This window comes from Halyomorpha halys, unplaced genomic scaffold (genome assembly GCF_000696795.3).
Source record: "Halyomorpha halys isolate HHAL.00 unplaced genomic scaffold, Hhal_1.1 Scaffold1035.1, whole genome shotgun sequence".
NCBI classification, from domain to species: Eukaryota; Metazoa; Arthropoda; class Insecta; order Hemiptera; family Pentatomidae; genus Halyomorpha; species Halyomorpha halys.
The window spans coordinates 305,326-322,770 of NW_027107491.1; the positions used below are offsets into that span (position 1 = coordinate 305,326).

The 17,445-nt window shown below is 31.5% G+C and overlaps 1 protein-coding gene across 6 annotated transcripts in view; it reads left to right on the forward strand.

Annotated features, from left to right (window-relative positions):
• LOC106687979 (sphingomyelin phosphodiesterase) overlaps positions 1–17,445 on the forward strand; it is a 117,790-nt gene that overhangs the window by 34,645 nt on the left and 65,700 nt on the right. For 4 of the 6 annotated variants that reach the window (XM_067045853.1, XM_067045850.1, XM_014432214.3 and 1 more), the window contains exon 2: positions 15,398–15,431. The gene's annotated coding sequence lies outside the window, so the exon portion shown is untranslated. Of the gene's footprint in view, positions 1–13,463; positions 13,576–15,397; positions 15,432–17,445 lie in introns of those variants that run through there. The other 2 variants (XM_067045851.1, XM_067045854.1) reach the window with 1 other exon arrangement.

Sequence of the window (17,445 nt, forward strand, 5' to 3'; positions counted from 1 at the left end):
TTCTATGCAAGTGCTCATAAATAGAAATACTTGCCACAAAAATAAATAATCCTACTTGAGTGTTATTTTATTATTTTTTTGTCCACTTGAATCTGTTTTTATTCGAGCCGTACAAAACAAAAACAGAATTTAAAAAATTGTAAATAGATAAAATAAACTTGTTTATACGACAAAATGAAATATAAAAAACATTGTTTACTGAATAAAAAATTCATGATAAAAGTTTAATACGAAATGGCTCAAGCTCTTAAGGAGCTAGAAATTCATTTTATAAACAAGGCAATTAGTTTAACTAATTAGAATTTCCAAATATTTTATTCAAATTTTGTGGCATTTACTTTCATTAAATTATAAGTTTACACTTGACAGTTCAAAGTACATTAGTACTTAAGTTATATTCATCATCATCATCATCACTAGCACTACAACCTTGTACGGGTCTTCGCCGCATTAAGACTTCTCCACTTCTCTCTCGCGCAATGGTTCGTCAAATGCTTGTTACCAGAAAAGTCTGTGCATCGGCTTCAACTTGTCTGCCCACCTCAGTCGTAGCCGTCCTCTTTTCCTTCCAGATACCCAAGTGATAATTTCTTAATGGGCGACTCACCATCCATTCTTGCGACATGTCCAGTCGACCGCAGTCTTGAGAGTCTAATATATTGTAGCACATTCAGTTACCGGTAGATTTGGTATAGCTCTGTATTGTGTCACAGACTGGTCGCCATTCTTTACAGGACCAAACAATTCAACAGCCACTCGCGATATGGGTGTAAGTTTTATACAGTTATTTTTGTGTTTCTCGACAACAGATGGCTTCTCAGTAGAGATATTCATGATGTGTTAAATGTAAAATGTTGTAAGTATTGGATTGTGAGCTTCACTATTGAAAGTCATGTTAAATGGTAAATGCATAAGAGCTCCAAACGGATTTCCTGAGCGACTTGTTTTATAACCTTTCCTTCCAAAACTTTATGTTATTGTTTACTTCTAAGTTTTGATTAAAATAATTGATTACAACATGACTAAATTAAGTGAGAAGTTGAAGTTGTGTGAATGTGTGGCTACTGAGTGCCTTGCTGATCTTCTAACTTGTGAGGAAGAGAATCAAGTTGAGCTAATTGACAACTCTCAATACATTGTTATTACTGTCATTCATTGCTTTTTTTTTCACGAACCGAACAGGAAGAACCACGCGAATATCATTTTCGATTCATCCTCGCACCTTCCGCCTCCTTCTACTCGAATACCCTTTCATCCTCTCGCTCTCCCTGAGTCCATTTTCTCCTCCATATCTCCTCTTTGCCCTCAAGAGCCCCAACCTCTTTTAGTTTATTCCCAAAATGCTCTCTGTCCAAGCAGTCTTCACAAACACCATGATGAGACGAGCTCAGCTGGTCTGTTGCGTGACGTCATTTTCCATTTAACTAACCTAGTAACAGACTATCTACCATGTTATATGTTGTATCGTTTTAACATGGTAAAAGAAGGAAATATTTCTCCATTTAACACGCTTTAACATGTTAAACTAAAGATCAAGAATACCACTAGTGTTTTTATCAAACCAAAGATTTTATAGATCTGTTTTCGAAATAGGCAGTTGAGATACTTTCTGGGTATGAAAGGAGACTAGAATAGCACCCCTTTGGAAAGCTGTTATCTAGATCCGACTGTGGACTGTCTCCAGTTGATAAGGATCGCCTGTCTTTAATGCTGCTCCTGGGATACGCTTTCTAAAGGCTCCTTTCTGAAAGTTATATTCCAGCCATTCTAATTAGTTGTTTACATTAACACCACGGATATCATTTTTAATTTATAAGTTTTTTTAAATACACCAACATTACATTAAAGTATTGCAGCCCTAGAAATTTATAATTAAATTTAGAAAGAACGATGCACAGTGGTGTTAAACTTCAATTTTTGTTTAAATCTTTAGTTATTCATGAATTCTCATGTTTATTCAGGGTACTGAATGCAATGCAATGCGTTTATTTATTTTTTTATAATATTTTCAGGTGTAAAAATATAAATCTTAATTTTTCCATCAATAAAGTATTTTTTCCTATAAATAAATTGTTATTCTAATTCATAGTAGTTAATTTGATTATTTTTCTCACCTTATTGGTCATACTTTCCAGAAGGCCCCTGACTCAATGCGTTATGAAACTTACACAATTAACGAAACTTACACAAAAATTGCTCCAATATTTACATATTCATAGGAAAATAGTCCCATTACAAAGGTCAATAAAGCTTATTTTTTCTGGTCTATCAAAAAAGTACAAAAAATAATTTTTCCAGTATTAAATTGAATTTTCGATAAAAATATTTCAAGAAAAAATCTACTTTTAAAAATTAAAATTTGTACTCTACCCTTCGCTGGTATTGACTTGGCCGTAATATGTTTTGTTTGATAATTTAAAACAAAAGAACAACACCCAGTGAAAAAAGTTTGATGTGAGAACCAATTTTGGTAAATTCGTTTATAAGTATTTGAGTGTAAGAACTCATCACCACGAGGATCATTGTGGCCACATTATTTTCAGAAGCATCGGATAGTTATTAGAAATTGATTGGGACGCCGATTGATTTTGTATCTGTTTAGATGTTTTTGGATAATTTGTTTATTTTGTTAAAAATCTATCATTTGATCCAAATGTTGGCTAATATAAATTACTTAGTAATGTATTACAAAATTTAATTTGACAATTGACCAAGTGCTTTCATGCTTCCAATACTAATTCGAAGCATGAAAATAATTCCTTTCATATTTTTAAGATTTTTTTTTGTTTTGAACTCCACTAAACCATCAAATTCCTTACAGTCCAAAATCCTTCGTAAAATCTTTAATGCTCCTTAATTTGTCACAAATGCAGTTATCCATCAGGACCTCAATGTTCCATATGCTGCCGATTTGGCCAGAACCAGATACCATTCCTTCCATGATAAACTTCCCAACCACCCAAATCCACTTGTTTCTAAACTGACTTCTCCTTCATTACCTAATAATCCTCCTAAGCGTTGAGATCTTCTCTTCTAGAAATGTTATTGGAGTTCTATCAATGGGTAGATTCTCGACATGTTTGTATCATGTCACTATGCCACCTACAGCAAATTTACTTGTTGTATATATTTTTATACAGTTGTAAATAACAATAAATAAATAATTTAAAAAAAAAATGTTTCATTTTACCTCTATGGATATAAAGGACTTCTATTCTCTATTCGAAAACATTTGATAAACTTTTTGAAATGTATTTATATTGAGAGACTACTTACTTCGTATATTAAGCTATTTGCAAACATATCTTGAAAATTTACTTTATGATTATTCCATTTGAACTTTTTTCTCCTATTCCAAGAATGTTCAAGTCCACCAAGTAAATGAAAATGTACTAAGCATTAGTGATGAAGTATCGTCAGTGACCATTATCAATTGGTTGATTGATAAATGTTGTCGCTTGTCTATTTATTATGTTCCAGACGGTCATGAAATTTTATTGTATCTTTCTCGCCATCACTAGGAAGCTGATAACTGGGTTTTGATGGTTGTCTAGTCCCACGTGTGACCTGCTAGCAACAATCCTTGACCTTCGTTTGAAGAAAGTATCTCTCGTTAAACAAAATAATACCAAAGTACCTCACTAAACTCATAAAAACTCCTTTTATGTCTAGCAAGTAATTTTGGATTTTTTTATTTACAATTAGGTACGAATTTCATAATTTTTTGACTGAGATAAAACTAGTAGTTATTGTCCTTAATCTTGATTTTATTACCTCATCTTCAAGATATTTTTTTTAGACCTCATATTTTTCTATCCACATTTAAATTGATAAATATTTGTTGTATGAAGTAAAGAAATACATTATGAGGGATACATTACAAAGAGCTGCTTTAACCGTATAGACGAGCTGATAGTGACGAGGGCTCTGGAAGCAGTGGATAACAGTAAATCAGAGGTGACCTAGATGGGGGTGAAAGGTGTCTGATGGTTATCAAGAAAGTAACTGTCGGGTCTTCGGGAAGTCGACCTCGAGGATGTTTTGGAGGGTCATCTTGTTCTTGGGATGGCCCAGGGTATCGTTAGTCATTAGTGACCTGGATACTCCAGGCTCTTCTGGAGCCTGGACTATGACTTCATTTATAAACTTGCTGGCATATTATTTATTTACCTCCGTTATAGCCTAGTGGCATAGCAGGGTTTGATCTATTAAGTAACATAATAAGCAAAATGTAAGTAAAAGATAAGGCAAACTATAAAATAAAATTATTAACATCTTGATAATCCTTGAAAGGTTGGAAAAGGATGTCATTTGTTACTTCCTTCACCGCAGTACTATCAAATAGTTCTACTCTAATTTATTAGTATAATTTTATAGTTGAAACTTTCAGTAATAAAAATTAAATATTTATAGAATGAACATAATTTTTTGAATAAATTATATTTTATAAAACTTGTTCTTATAATCAAATCCTAATAAATATTAACCTCGATTATTTTTTTATTTTATTTCGAAAGTTATGAAATGAGTGTCGTTTAAAAATTATGCCAATTAAATAATTAGATTATGTGTATACAATTCATATCGAATAAAAATTGCCTTTGTGTTGTACGGAATTGAGTAATTTAGGTCTGTTCAAGGCTGACCGCATCAACTTCAAAAGACCGGAAGGAAGTTCAGAAAAGTCTATCAATTCTTCCGGTCTCATTTAATCTATCAATCCTCTGTATTGGTGTAATTACACCGTAAGGATTGTTAGAAAAAATCCAAATTATACCATGACGATAAATAAAACTGCAGTATGGGAAGAAAATTCAATCATTTTGGGGATATTATATATGCTATACCCTCCCATAATTTTATATATATATATATATATTGGAAGATTAATTGTGAACCTATAGATTGTAGAAAGATAGTACGGGTGGCGGTCAAGGTACAAGATAGTAAAAACTTTTTATGGTAACCAACGTTTCGCCCCATTTTGAAGGCTTCATCCGGTGTTTCAGCATTTTAGAAAACGATTCTGAACCATTTGCTTTTAGCCCTGATGAAGTGATGTGAAGTAGGGCGAAACTTTGGTTACCAATAAATAGTTTTTTAAACTATTTTGTAATTTTATTGACCGTCTCCCGGATTATCTTACTACAATTCTATATATAATTTATCGTTCTGAACCGTGGGAAATAAATTTTTTTTCTGTCTTTAGTAATATTTTAGGAGGTTAGTGTTGACATCAATAAATGCTTTTAAAAATGCATATAATTAATGGCCCGATTCTCTACGACAAAAGTTTTATTTTTTTTTATCAAAACACGTTTTTGTTCGAATAGGAGGATATAATTTAAAAACTATTTAAGTTAGGTAATTCTGAATTGCATTATAATAAACTGAACAAAATCTTCTTCAAAACTGATAAGAATTTGTCTTTTTTAAAACTAATTAAATATCATCATTAGAAACATTTAACCTCGTTTGAAAAATTAAAATTGTCTTTGTTGGACCCATTTAAATTGCCTGTTAAAGCTCATAAAGATTGCTTCCAATCTAAAAAATAATGCAACATTTTGTTTTTCATAAAATCATGAATTATTCGCAATTTCTTTTGTATCAACCTTCTACAGGACTACACTTTTTGAAAACTTCTTCATTTTAAAAAGGTTTAAGTCCATATTAATCACATGAGTACATAAAATATTAGTTTTCTTCTTTAACGAAGAGAATGAAACCATTGTATATATGCCTTTCTTATAGCTTTCGAGGTATACTCTAACCTCAATATGGCTCAAAACGTACGGGACACCCAATATATGAAGAGTAATTAATTTTACTTTGAAGACTTTAAGAAAATCTTTCATGCAGTTTTGATGACCTAATGAATAGAAAAATGTTTTATCGGCTCTTGTCATATCGCATTCACACGTGGTAACTAATTTTAATAACTGGCAACAAAATTCTACAGAGTATTAAAAAACAAAACAAAATAGGTTAGTTCGTGGTACAGTCCCATAAACGTATCAATGGACATAGTTCTATAGAAGCTTATATCCCGAAAATTCAACCAAATTACAATGATTTCTTTACCTTGTCCTGTAAGAAAACAAAAACATAATCGTAAACAGAAAACAAAGACAAAGATAAAAAAAAAAATCGTATGGGAGAAATCTAGAGCCTCCATCTGACTGATTAGAGCCGAATATTGCAAATAAGCGCGCCGGTTATTGACAAGTCAACCTTTGTTTTTAAAAATTAAAGAGTTTGGTGCCAACGACCGTTTCAATATTGGCGCTGTTTGCAAGATAAACCCTCACCTTACAGCTGGGCACATACCACACATGAAGATAAGAGTATGTGTTTAAAATAAATTTGTGGAAATTTAAGAGCGTTTGATAGATTAAAGGGACAATAACAGGGCATCAAAAACAACCATCAGCTCACATACAGTCATTAGCCTTCATGCTGAAATTGGCAAATTAGCAAACTGAGATTACAAATAAATATACCTTTCACAAAGTTCTAGGAAAAACAAAAACAACTAATTTTAAAAGAGGTCGAACCAAGTATATAATAAATTTCCATGTATTGACAAATACATTTTTTTTTTATCTTACATATTTTAAAATGTTATTTATTCTTATGGTAAGAGTTACTAGAGTTAAGAGTTAATTGCAGTTAGGACAATGCCTTAGCCGTTTTCTGCTTTTAAAGCAACAAAGAATCCCATAAAATCACCTTTTAATATGTTATTATTTATTCTTATTGTATATATTTATTATTATTATTATTATTGTAAGAGATGAATTGTGACTTAAGATGAATGCTCGGGAAAAAAAACCATAAAGTGCTAATAGAACTTCAAGATGGTTAACATACTAGGAGTCCTAACTGAACTTAATATTTATAACTTTTTATTTAAATTGAACTTAATATTTATGTGGAATAAATGAATGTTCAGTATATTTTATATTGTATGATTTTTTCTTAGTTCGACTAACTGCCTTCTTCGTCGCATGATCGCGCATTCCTTTTGCAGTTAAGATAATGCCTTAGCCATTTTCTGCATTTAAAACAACAAAGAATCCCATAAAATCACCTTTACACTTCGTCGTAAACCTACCGACTGCTCTACAGTTTCTTTTAATAATGTTACTCTTACCCCTACCGAACACATCCGCTACCAAGGACTAAATCTGGACAAACGACTAACCTGGAATCCTCACACAAGACTGAAAAGACAGAAAACTGCACGTTGATTTCGAATATTATAGCACTTATTAGACAAACGGTCTAAACTTCCAATCCATTGCAAAAGACTGATCTACATGACTTTAACAAGGCGAATCTAGACATATGGAGTTGAGCTATTGGGCTCCACTAAACCTTCGAATTCCACTCTTATCCAATCCTCACAATCCAAAATCCTTCATAAAATTCTCAATGGTCCCTACTTCGTCACCAATAAAATCATCCATAGACACCTTAATGGTCCATATGTAACCGGTCTAGCCCGAACCAGATATCATTCCTTCCAGTTTATAACTTGTCTCCTCTTCCATTCTTCGACAATCTTCCGAGGTGCCTGAAAAGAATATGGCCACGAGACCTGTTAATGTAAAAACGTCATAGGTAGAATACTAATGGGTAATTTCTCTACACGCCTGTATCACTCCATTATAACTGAGATCAAATTTACTGAATCTAGTGTATAATATACAGTTGTAAATTTCAATAAAGATACTATAAAAAATAATCAACAAAGATAAGATTAAGGATCGCGGTCTAGACGAAAAATGTTCATTTTCAAAAAAGTGATTTTCTTCTCAAAAAAAAAAAATAATCATCATAAACTATCTATCACATGTATAACATTGGTATTTTCAAAAATATTATTACTAATTTAATTAAATTTTGCGATAAATATACAACACATGCTGACCCGTCTGTTATATCATCATAATGACCTCTCTCTACTTCCTGTATCGCTATATCGGTTTCCGATTCATTGTTGGGTTGGCTATTCGCTGCGATGACTGGTTGTTTTGATTAAATCGAGTTTTAAGTTTTAAATGCCATACTTAGAGAAAAAAAAAAAGTTTTCTTGAGATTTATTTACTCTATAAATCATCAAACAAAAAAAAGCAAAAGGGAGATGAATTATCTTAACAGTGCATTATGATTTTTTTTTTGCCATCAAATTTTGTTTATGATCATTAATTTGGGTATCGCTAAAGAAGTCGCTGGTTCAGCGTAGATGCTTCCCGTGGTAGTGCTTCGGACTAGCTACTTCTTCCTATTAAACCCATGTTGCTACAACTGTACTTTAAATATAAGTTCAAATAACGTTTTTTTTTCTTATTTATTTGCGCTTAACTATACATGAAATATATAGTAAGGGGGAGTATTGCTAGTATATAAAATTTCGAATTCGAGTTTTCGACGGAAAAAGACGTTTATCGAAATAACTAAGTCTCCTAAAATTTTGTGCGCAGCCAAGTTCAAAAATGAAAATTTGAATGAAATTACGCATTTAAGGTGGTATGGTCCCGAGATATGACTCCCAGTCTGAAGTGCCACTTCATATAATCGATTTTAAACTTTTTTTTTTTAGAATTTTCTCAAAAATTCCTCAAATGATTTTGATTAAACTCGGCAAATTAATGAACAATTAACTGGTATTTAATATCAGATTGGTCTTATCCTAGTAGGTAGCCTCTGACTGGGCTGAAATGATGATTTTGTTTTATAAATCTTCCTCTAAAGTATCTTTAATTTTGTTTATTTCAAATAATTAACCATTTAAAATTTTTAGTAGCAATAAAAGATAGCTTAATATGAACTATAAAAGGTTTTAATTATTAACTTTAGAATATAGCAACAAAAATATTTTTTTCACCTTGAAAACACATTTCCTAAACTAAAAGTGGTAATATTGACGTATTATATACCGTTAGAAAACCAAACCTTCTGGAAACAATATTTACATAGAAAGTTTTAAAAGGTTGTTGATAATGATAAAAATCAGATAAATAAAATGTCTGTTCTAACGACTTTTAACCTCCAGGGCACGTGCTCAGTGTATTTTCCATATCTGTAGTCTAATTAACGTTTTCATGTCACAATAATTATTAAATAATTACTTTTTTAATATCACTTGACCTATATTTGAGCCTTTGGTAAATTTTTGTAACTTTAATATTTTTATATCATGTCTTGCATTTCTAAAAAGAAAAATGTTATAATTTTGTGATGCGAAATATTATTAAAAGTACTTTTCTGAATACTGTCGAAATTGGAGTCATCGATATGTCACCTCTAAGTCTCATTTGAAAACTTAGTATTGGGAAGTGTTGTCAGAGTAAGTAAATATCTGTTCTGGAATGGCTAGGATTAATTTTAACTCATAGTAGTAAGCGAGAGTTGGGAGTGCATACATTGTTATTTTTAACATCAACTTTTTTTAACATTTTCATGTCGCCTGGAAGAGGATTCGTAAGAGGTTGATGTAGAAGCCAAGAATAAGGTTCCACTTATGGAAGGATAACGGTACCGGCGTAAATCCTACGCTAACGGAGTCCACGCAGGCCATTCAAGAGGGATGGCCACTCCTGCATCATTACCCCTAGCGCAGTTATCTACAAACCGTGGGTATATTCCAAGCCTTGTCTGCCGTGGGAGAGAGGCTATCGTCCTCCACTTAGGAATAACTGTAAGGAGTCTTTGTGTTGTTGGCTCCTTTTGTGCGTCTGTCGTTCACTCATAACAGTGCTCTGGCGAAGAAGAAATTATTGACTAAAAAATAGCTAAAACTATTAGCTCCTATTCATTGTCACTATATCTATAGATGCTCTACGATATCAAGAGTATTCATTTAATAATGAAGATTCCTTTATAACTATTTTATTTAAAAAGGATTTGGAAAACAAAAATGCCGATATTTTTTTTGTAACATGTTTTATAGAAGTAATGAAAAAGGCTGTAAGGTATTAACTACTACCCTCGCACCCCTCCTACATGTTCATAATATATTAAAATTTCTAGGAGAGAGAATAACACTTTATTAAAAATGTGGTGGCGCCCAACATCATTGGGTTGCCTCATACACACCATACTTACCATTAGTAAAGCACAATCTTTTTTAATTCTAAAAAAATTTATAATCCTTGGAATATAAAAATATCTGCCTTAGCTACTAAAGTTACACAATATTTTTTTTTTACTTTTTATTATTTCTTCTCTTACACATTTTAATTTTTTTTTCTAGCTTTTTATCGTTCTTTAAATGTGTTTAATTCTTCTATTATTCAATTCTAAAATTTTTTTCACATATAAAACTAAATTTAAGTAGGGTCGTCCTCATTTACAATCTTAATATTTTTAAAAAACACTCTAACACATGTATACAAAGCTAAAAATAAAATAAATAATTATATTAAGCTAAAAGTAATAAATATAAAATTAATGATTATAAAATGATACCAAATATAATACAAAGAATCGATATATATAAAAAGTAATAAATAATATAAAATAATTTAAAAATAAAATGTCCAATATATCCATACTCTCCACCGAAAAATCGCCATCCTTATTAGTTACCATGCATGTGATGGTGGATGCTTTCTAGGGTGTCCAGAATTATCCCTTCTGTATATAGTATATTGTAGAATTATATAGTAGAACGCCACTTGTCTGTTCTGGGCCGAAAACGAGACTTCGCCGGTTAAGTGGAAGGGTCTTTGAAAGGTTGGTTCACACTATACGTTCCATTTCCCTACCGTACTGTTACATAAAATATTATAAAGCGCAAGTAATAAACGGAAAATGTAGATATTATAGCTATAATAATTTAGACTGTATAATATTTTATGTAAATGGTGTGGTAGGAAAACGGAACCTATAGTGTGCATTGTTTGTGAACCAAAATCTATAAAAGAAAAAGTAATCTAACACATATATCCGACTTTATGTGTATATAATGAAGTTGAATTTGTTCGGCTTATATAAAATAATTTTTGAATTTCTACATGATTTAGTTTTAGTGTAAAAGTGTAATACTACAACCCATGAAGGATCAAGGGCTCAGTACGTTGTAAAAGAGTAATGTTTTCTAAACAACGGCTATGTCAGGAGGTGATTTGTTCATGATCACGCTCAACCACTAAATTTTCCCCTAATTAAAGGTACCGACTTTATGAGGCGGTGGTTAGTATATATATATACATATTACTACGTTTTATTTTAATAGTAGTCACAAAGTCTGTTATTTTGTTTTGTTCTTCCAACATTGATGTTTTATCAGAACCTAAAATAAATTATTTTGTGTCAGTTAAGCGAGGTTCTTCTGTGCTGTGACTGGAGGTAAATTTGTTTTTCACTACCTTATCTGGTTCAACTGGTTTACCAGTACTAATAAGTAACTAATCAATCAACGCCAATAGCTCTAGGTTAAAAAAAAATAGCATCACTAGACCAAAGAGGGTATATCTCACATCGACAGCCTAAAAGAGACAAACTTAATAGATGCCGTACATAGTAGTATTTATCGCCATTCGGGCGCCAAATCAGCTCTGCGGCAATAACACGTCTTTTACCACAGAAGCTTATACAAGCTCAAATATGATTCTTCAAAAACACTTTTTTCTGAGTTAAAAAGTAACTTAAATATCTATTTCAGTTCTGACATTTCCTGAACTGTTTGTCGGAAACAGCTTAGTGATGAATAAGCTATTTAGACGTTCAAGAAAATGAAATTGACAAAAAACTCACACAATTTTCGAATAATATGCAGATGATTACACAATAGTTTATTGTTTATATTCATTATTTATTATGATTACTGTAATTGTACCTTGGTACAAGTGGTATATATAGTTTTTTAATTCATTTATTATATCATTAGATAACGATTATTTTTTTCGTAATTATTATTTACAAAGTCGAAAAAAAAAATTAAATTAGTGTGTGTTGGAAAATTAGTGGGGATGTCGAGTTTCTAGTATCGTCGCGGGATGCTCTATTGGGGCATAAAAATACTGACTTTGGGATGAGCAGGTAGACTTTTTTTTCTTAGACAGTTAAAATGGTTCATCATTAAAAAAAAATATATACCAAAATTGGATAACTAAGAATGAATTTTATTGCTTATATCCTCGGTTGAGATTTAGTAAAGTTTTCGGCTGAATAGGATGTCAGTCAATACTTCTCATTATATTGTTGATATGTATCACATGTTATCTCCTTACTTCGAACACACATCGATTAAGGAAAGAATACCAAGGAAATATTCAGAATACCAAGGAAAACCATTTTTTTCCTCTAGATTTCTAAAATATCTGTTCTAATTTAGAATCACGCCGCTGTTGAAACTTCCTTGTAGAGTGAGGATAAAAGCCTCGACATAGCAGAACTGAGTTTTTCACCAATATTTTGTATTGGATTGTATAAGAAATTAAATATTTATATGGCGGTGACCACACGAAAAATGCATGAAAAATCAAACTAGTTTGCATTTCCGACAACACACTATGGGAAGACTTACCATAGTCATTTTCGTTCGAGTAGTTTTCAACATTCTTGCTCTAATTTATTCATGTAAACACTTACACCTGTAAAATAAGTAGATTTTTAAGTCTCTATTGATAAAGTCATATATAAAAAACTTAATAGAATCGTTATAAATCGTAAAGAAATCCCTGATTTCGTTTTATAGTAGATGTTTGAATTATCGCTACGTAAAGGTTTTTAATGACTTAATTTGATAATTTTTTTTATTTTAATGTAATTTACAACTGTTCAAAATAATACAATAAGTAAATATGTTGTATGTTTCACATACACTTGAAAATCTTGGGAAGGAACCACCCACTTGGTGGTACTTCAAACATTAATTTAAATAAGAAGATCCCGTGGCCATCTTCTTTTCAGACGCCTCGGAGGATTATCAGGGATTGTTAAGGATGAAAGATTAAGAATTAATGGGTTAGGATGGTTAAGGAGTTTGGAATGAAAAGACGCATATCTGTTTTGGGTCAAATCTGCAACGAATAGGATGTTAAGGTCTTTGTGAATGAGTTTATTTGTAACGTAATGAGCATCAAGGATTTTAGGTAGGATTTTGGATTGTAACGATTGGATGCTGGAAGAATTTGATGGTTTGGTGGAGCCCCAGAGCTCAATTGCATATGTCCAAATTGGTCTGATTTGATAAATTTTAAATTATATTTCGTATATAGGTTGCTAAAAAATAATTATCAATGATTCATTGTTACACTCGATTGTGGTTTTTCTATCGAGTTAGTCAACCAGTTTCCTGAAACGTCAAACACAATCGGTATACCCAGCTGTTCGCCTGGAACGCACTCAGCTTGCGAATGCTCTAATCTCCTTGAACGTGCCTCATATCCCATAAGAAGCAGCTGCTTGGGAAGGCCAACTTGCCTTTGCCTCCTGTATCTCTTTGGAAGGCTCTTTGTCCTTCGTGGTGTTCAGTGTTGTTCCATCCTCCAGCCAGTGAGCTCTCTCCAATCAACCTCTTTTCCACCGTTGAACTTTCCTTTCGAAACCACCGAATTCTTGGTGAGTCCTTCATATTGTCCTATTGTATTGTATTTCTTGGGTTATTTTCTCCAATATCGACCTACATTTTACGCCTTTTACTTTTTCACGTTTAGGGTAAAATTATATGGTGAATGATGCACTAATGCGGTTTTAGTATAGAAATCTTAACAGTTCAGTTTTTTCTAACTATGCCTCTATTCGATAAAAATTCCTTCATTATCTTGTTCGAGACTGTTTGTTTTATTTAATTATAACAAAATATATCTATATAATCTCAACAATTCATATTAAATGTGCTACGTTTTGGCCAACCATAGCATTATCAATAACAATCGCAAATTTAGTTTCACAGCCTCACATTAATTAATATTATGACTTGGTCAGATATTATACAGTCAAAATTAACCTACATTCGGCCCTATTACATTAAAATACAAATTCCATTATTTTCAAATTTTTTTTTACTTTATTACTTATCCACAATAATATTATTTATGATAGCAAAACAATATATTTTGCAAATTATAGAATTTGTATTTTAATGTAATTGGGCCGAATGTAGGTTTATTTTAACTGCATGATATTTGGCCTGGACATAATAGCCTACAAATTTGATTAATTAATGTTAGGCTATGAAACTAAAATTAAGATTGTCCTCGATAATAATGGCCGTGTTGGCCAAAACGTAAGACATTTAATATGAATCAATAAAGACTTGTTGATACTACTTGCGGATACATTTTTTTTTATAATTGAGTGCATAATTTTGTGTAAACCCCCATCAATACCTAAATATGTTAATTGAGACGTAATGTAAATCTCATATTAATGTTTCTTCCCTTCGACGTCGAAATGCTCTGAAATTGATTGACCAATGACAGAATTGATTGACCAATGACTTTCCTAGAATACTAATTTAGAAATTTTAATTACTAACCCGAAAATTAATAATTAAATTTAAAATGTGATCACGGGTGTCCTATTTTTTTTTTTTTATAAATTTTATTTATTCATACAATCATGCCAACATACACATCAATAGAGTTATCCTAATATCCGTGATGAAGAGTGATGAGCCTAGAAAACTTTTTTGGAAATGTTAAAATATATAATAAGGAACAAGTTTATTTAGTAAAATACTAAATATAAAGTTAAAATATAAAAAAAAAAAAAACCTTCAAGAAACGAAAAACAAAACTTCTTGTGATAAGAAATTTATAAATTATTGTTTACGAAGGGGCAAAATTAGATGAAGTATTATTTATATTAATTCCTTTCACCTTCTGACCTAAATTGTTTTTTAGCGTGCCTTTAGGTCAAATTTAAATTTAAATTATTTTGACACAAAGTATAATGAATATATATATATATATATTTTTTTTTCCTTTCGGGATGATGTATTAACATTTTTTTTATTAATTAATTTATTACATTAATTAAATGTTCCGTTCTACATTGCATACTGTCCATTTTCAGTTGTTAACTATTTTTTCATTACTGCTTTTTCTAAATGCTTTTTTTTATCAATATTTTTAAATAGTTATTTCATCGCCATTTGTGCTATTTCTGATCTAAATTTATTTATATTTTAAAACCACTAAAATTATATATTGTTAATGTTTCATTGGTCATTCGTACTAAACCATGTACCCTACCTCAGGTTTATTCAATAAATTAATAAAAAATAAATGGTTGGACTTAGAAGGCTAATAAATATTTATTGGGTTTTTAAAGTTCGAGTAAGATTTTAATTTGACAATTTTTTTTTTTATTTTGTGTTTTAGATGTATGAGTTACTTAGTGCTATTTATTATTAATATTCTTTTTTTTTTTGTTCTAGGTCCATGATATACTGTCAGCTTACCCACAGCATTGTAAGTTATCTTTTTGAATTTTATTATTTGCCTCCTATTCATGTTCCGGTCTGGTTCCTTGCCAGTAATTTTATATTCGTTGATAAAACCGTTTATTGGTTACTGCCAATTCATTGTTTTTCTTTACGAACAGCCTATTACTTATATTATTTAAGTTAACTTTAGTTAACTAAAAATTATATTTTTAACTAAACATGTGGAACCCATTTGGATTCTTAACACCAATCCTTATCCATTCCTAGCTATCTGGAATTTGTCTTGATTAATAGATAGAACTACACCAAACAATATTTATTACCTTACTAACATGTATTTTTTTTTTCAATTTTGTTTTAAATATCTCTGATGAAATACTCTATATTGCGTATATGACTCCTTAGATTCCAGTTACCTGCTAATCCTATTTTTAAATATATTTAATACTTTACTTTGCACTGCAATATACTGCATACTTTACTTTGCACTGCAATATACTGCATACTTTACTTTACACTGCAATATACCGCATACCTTACTTTGCTCTGCAATATACGGCATACTTTACTTTCCACTGCAATATACTGCATACTTTACTTTACACTGCAATATACTGCATACCTTACTTTGCCCTGCAATATACGGCATACTTTACTTTCCACTGCAATATACTGCATACTTTACTTTGATTTTTAAAACGCCAATGAATTTTGCTTTTACATCCAGTTGGTCCCATACCGATTTTATCAGATTCCTTCTATTACTTTTGGTTACGCATGAGTATTTTCCTTTCACACGTATATTTCGAAAAACTTTCGATTGATGTAGTCTAAATTCAGAGAAAAGTTTTAGTTTAAAACCGGTATATCAGTTTCATCAGATTGCGTCAGCTGATTTTGCTTATGCTTGCAAAAATGACCTTTCTGGATACCGCTAAAAGACCAATCTTTAAAATCTTCCAATCCAATTTCTTTTTATTTAAATTAATTCCTACCATGGTCGGGGTCAAGTTTTCATTTTGTGAGACCGCCATAGAAATAAAAGTCGACCCGCCAAACCGGATTCGAATTGGCGACGAGTCACACTTTTAGTAAAAGTTGCCATTTTAACTCTCTCGGCCACAAACTGTCCTACTCCCTAACTGGTATAATTTTAAACTGAACAAATTAAATTCCAATTTTGATCATTAATTTCAACTACTTGATGAAACACTGTTATTGTAATAATGGTCCCAAATTAGGATTACTAGTTGAATCAAATTAATTGGAATTACTAATTACAGTTAAATATAATTGTAATTACTTTCTCCCCTGCACTGCCTGCCAGGCCGGCCTCTTAGGTATCGGACATAAGTGAACAGTCTCAATCAAAACAGCCATTATTATTGACTTATAGGACTGATTGCAATCATAGTAGAATTATTGATAACCCCCGTCAACAGAAGACTGATTCTCATGTTCTCAACTTTCCGAAACATTCTACTCCTCAGGTACCCGAAGAGACCCCTTCAAAACCACTCCTTTATTCCTGCTCGTATATCATTCCCACATCTCATGGGGCTTAGAAAAGGAAAAAATCTTGGACCGAAAATAATGTTTCTCGGCCCTGCATATTACCAACATAAAACGTACGATAACGGAAATGTCAGTACTTAAAGAAAGGCTGATTGTATATTATTGATTAAATTCCACAAGATTCTATCATTCGATCCATGCATAGTCAATAGAAAAGTGAAGGGTTGCCAAGAATGATAATAAGGATATGTGTTGAATTTAAAAAAATTGAAAATTCAAAAGGATGACCAATATTAAGTGGAAGAAGCCCCCAGTGAATATAGATTGGCACAGCCCCAGTTGATTATTGATGTATTCTAGACAGTTTGGTAAAAGGATTGTGTGGCTTAGGACAGGGATAAAACAATGGTGTTATGAAGAAACAAGGAGTACTATATTAAGGTAAATGTCTTGTAACCGTTGGAGGAGAGTTCCAGAGATTGGAAAGGAATTTTAGTTTTTAGTAATAATATCTTTAATTATAT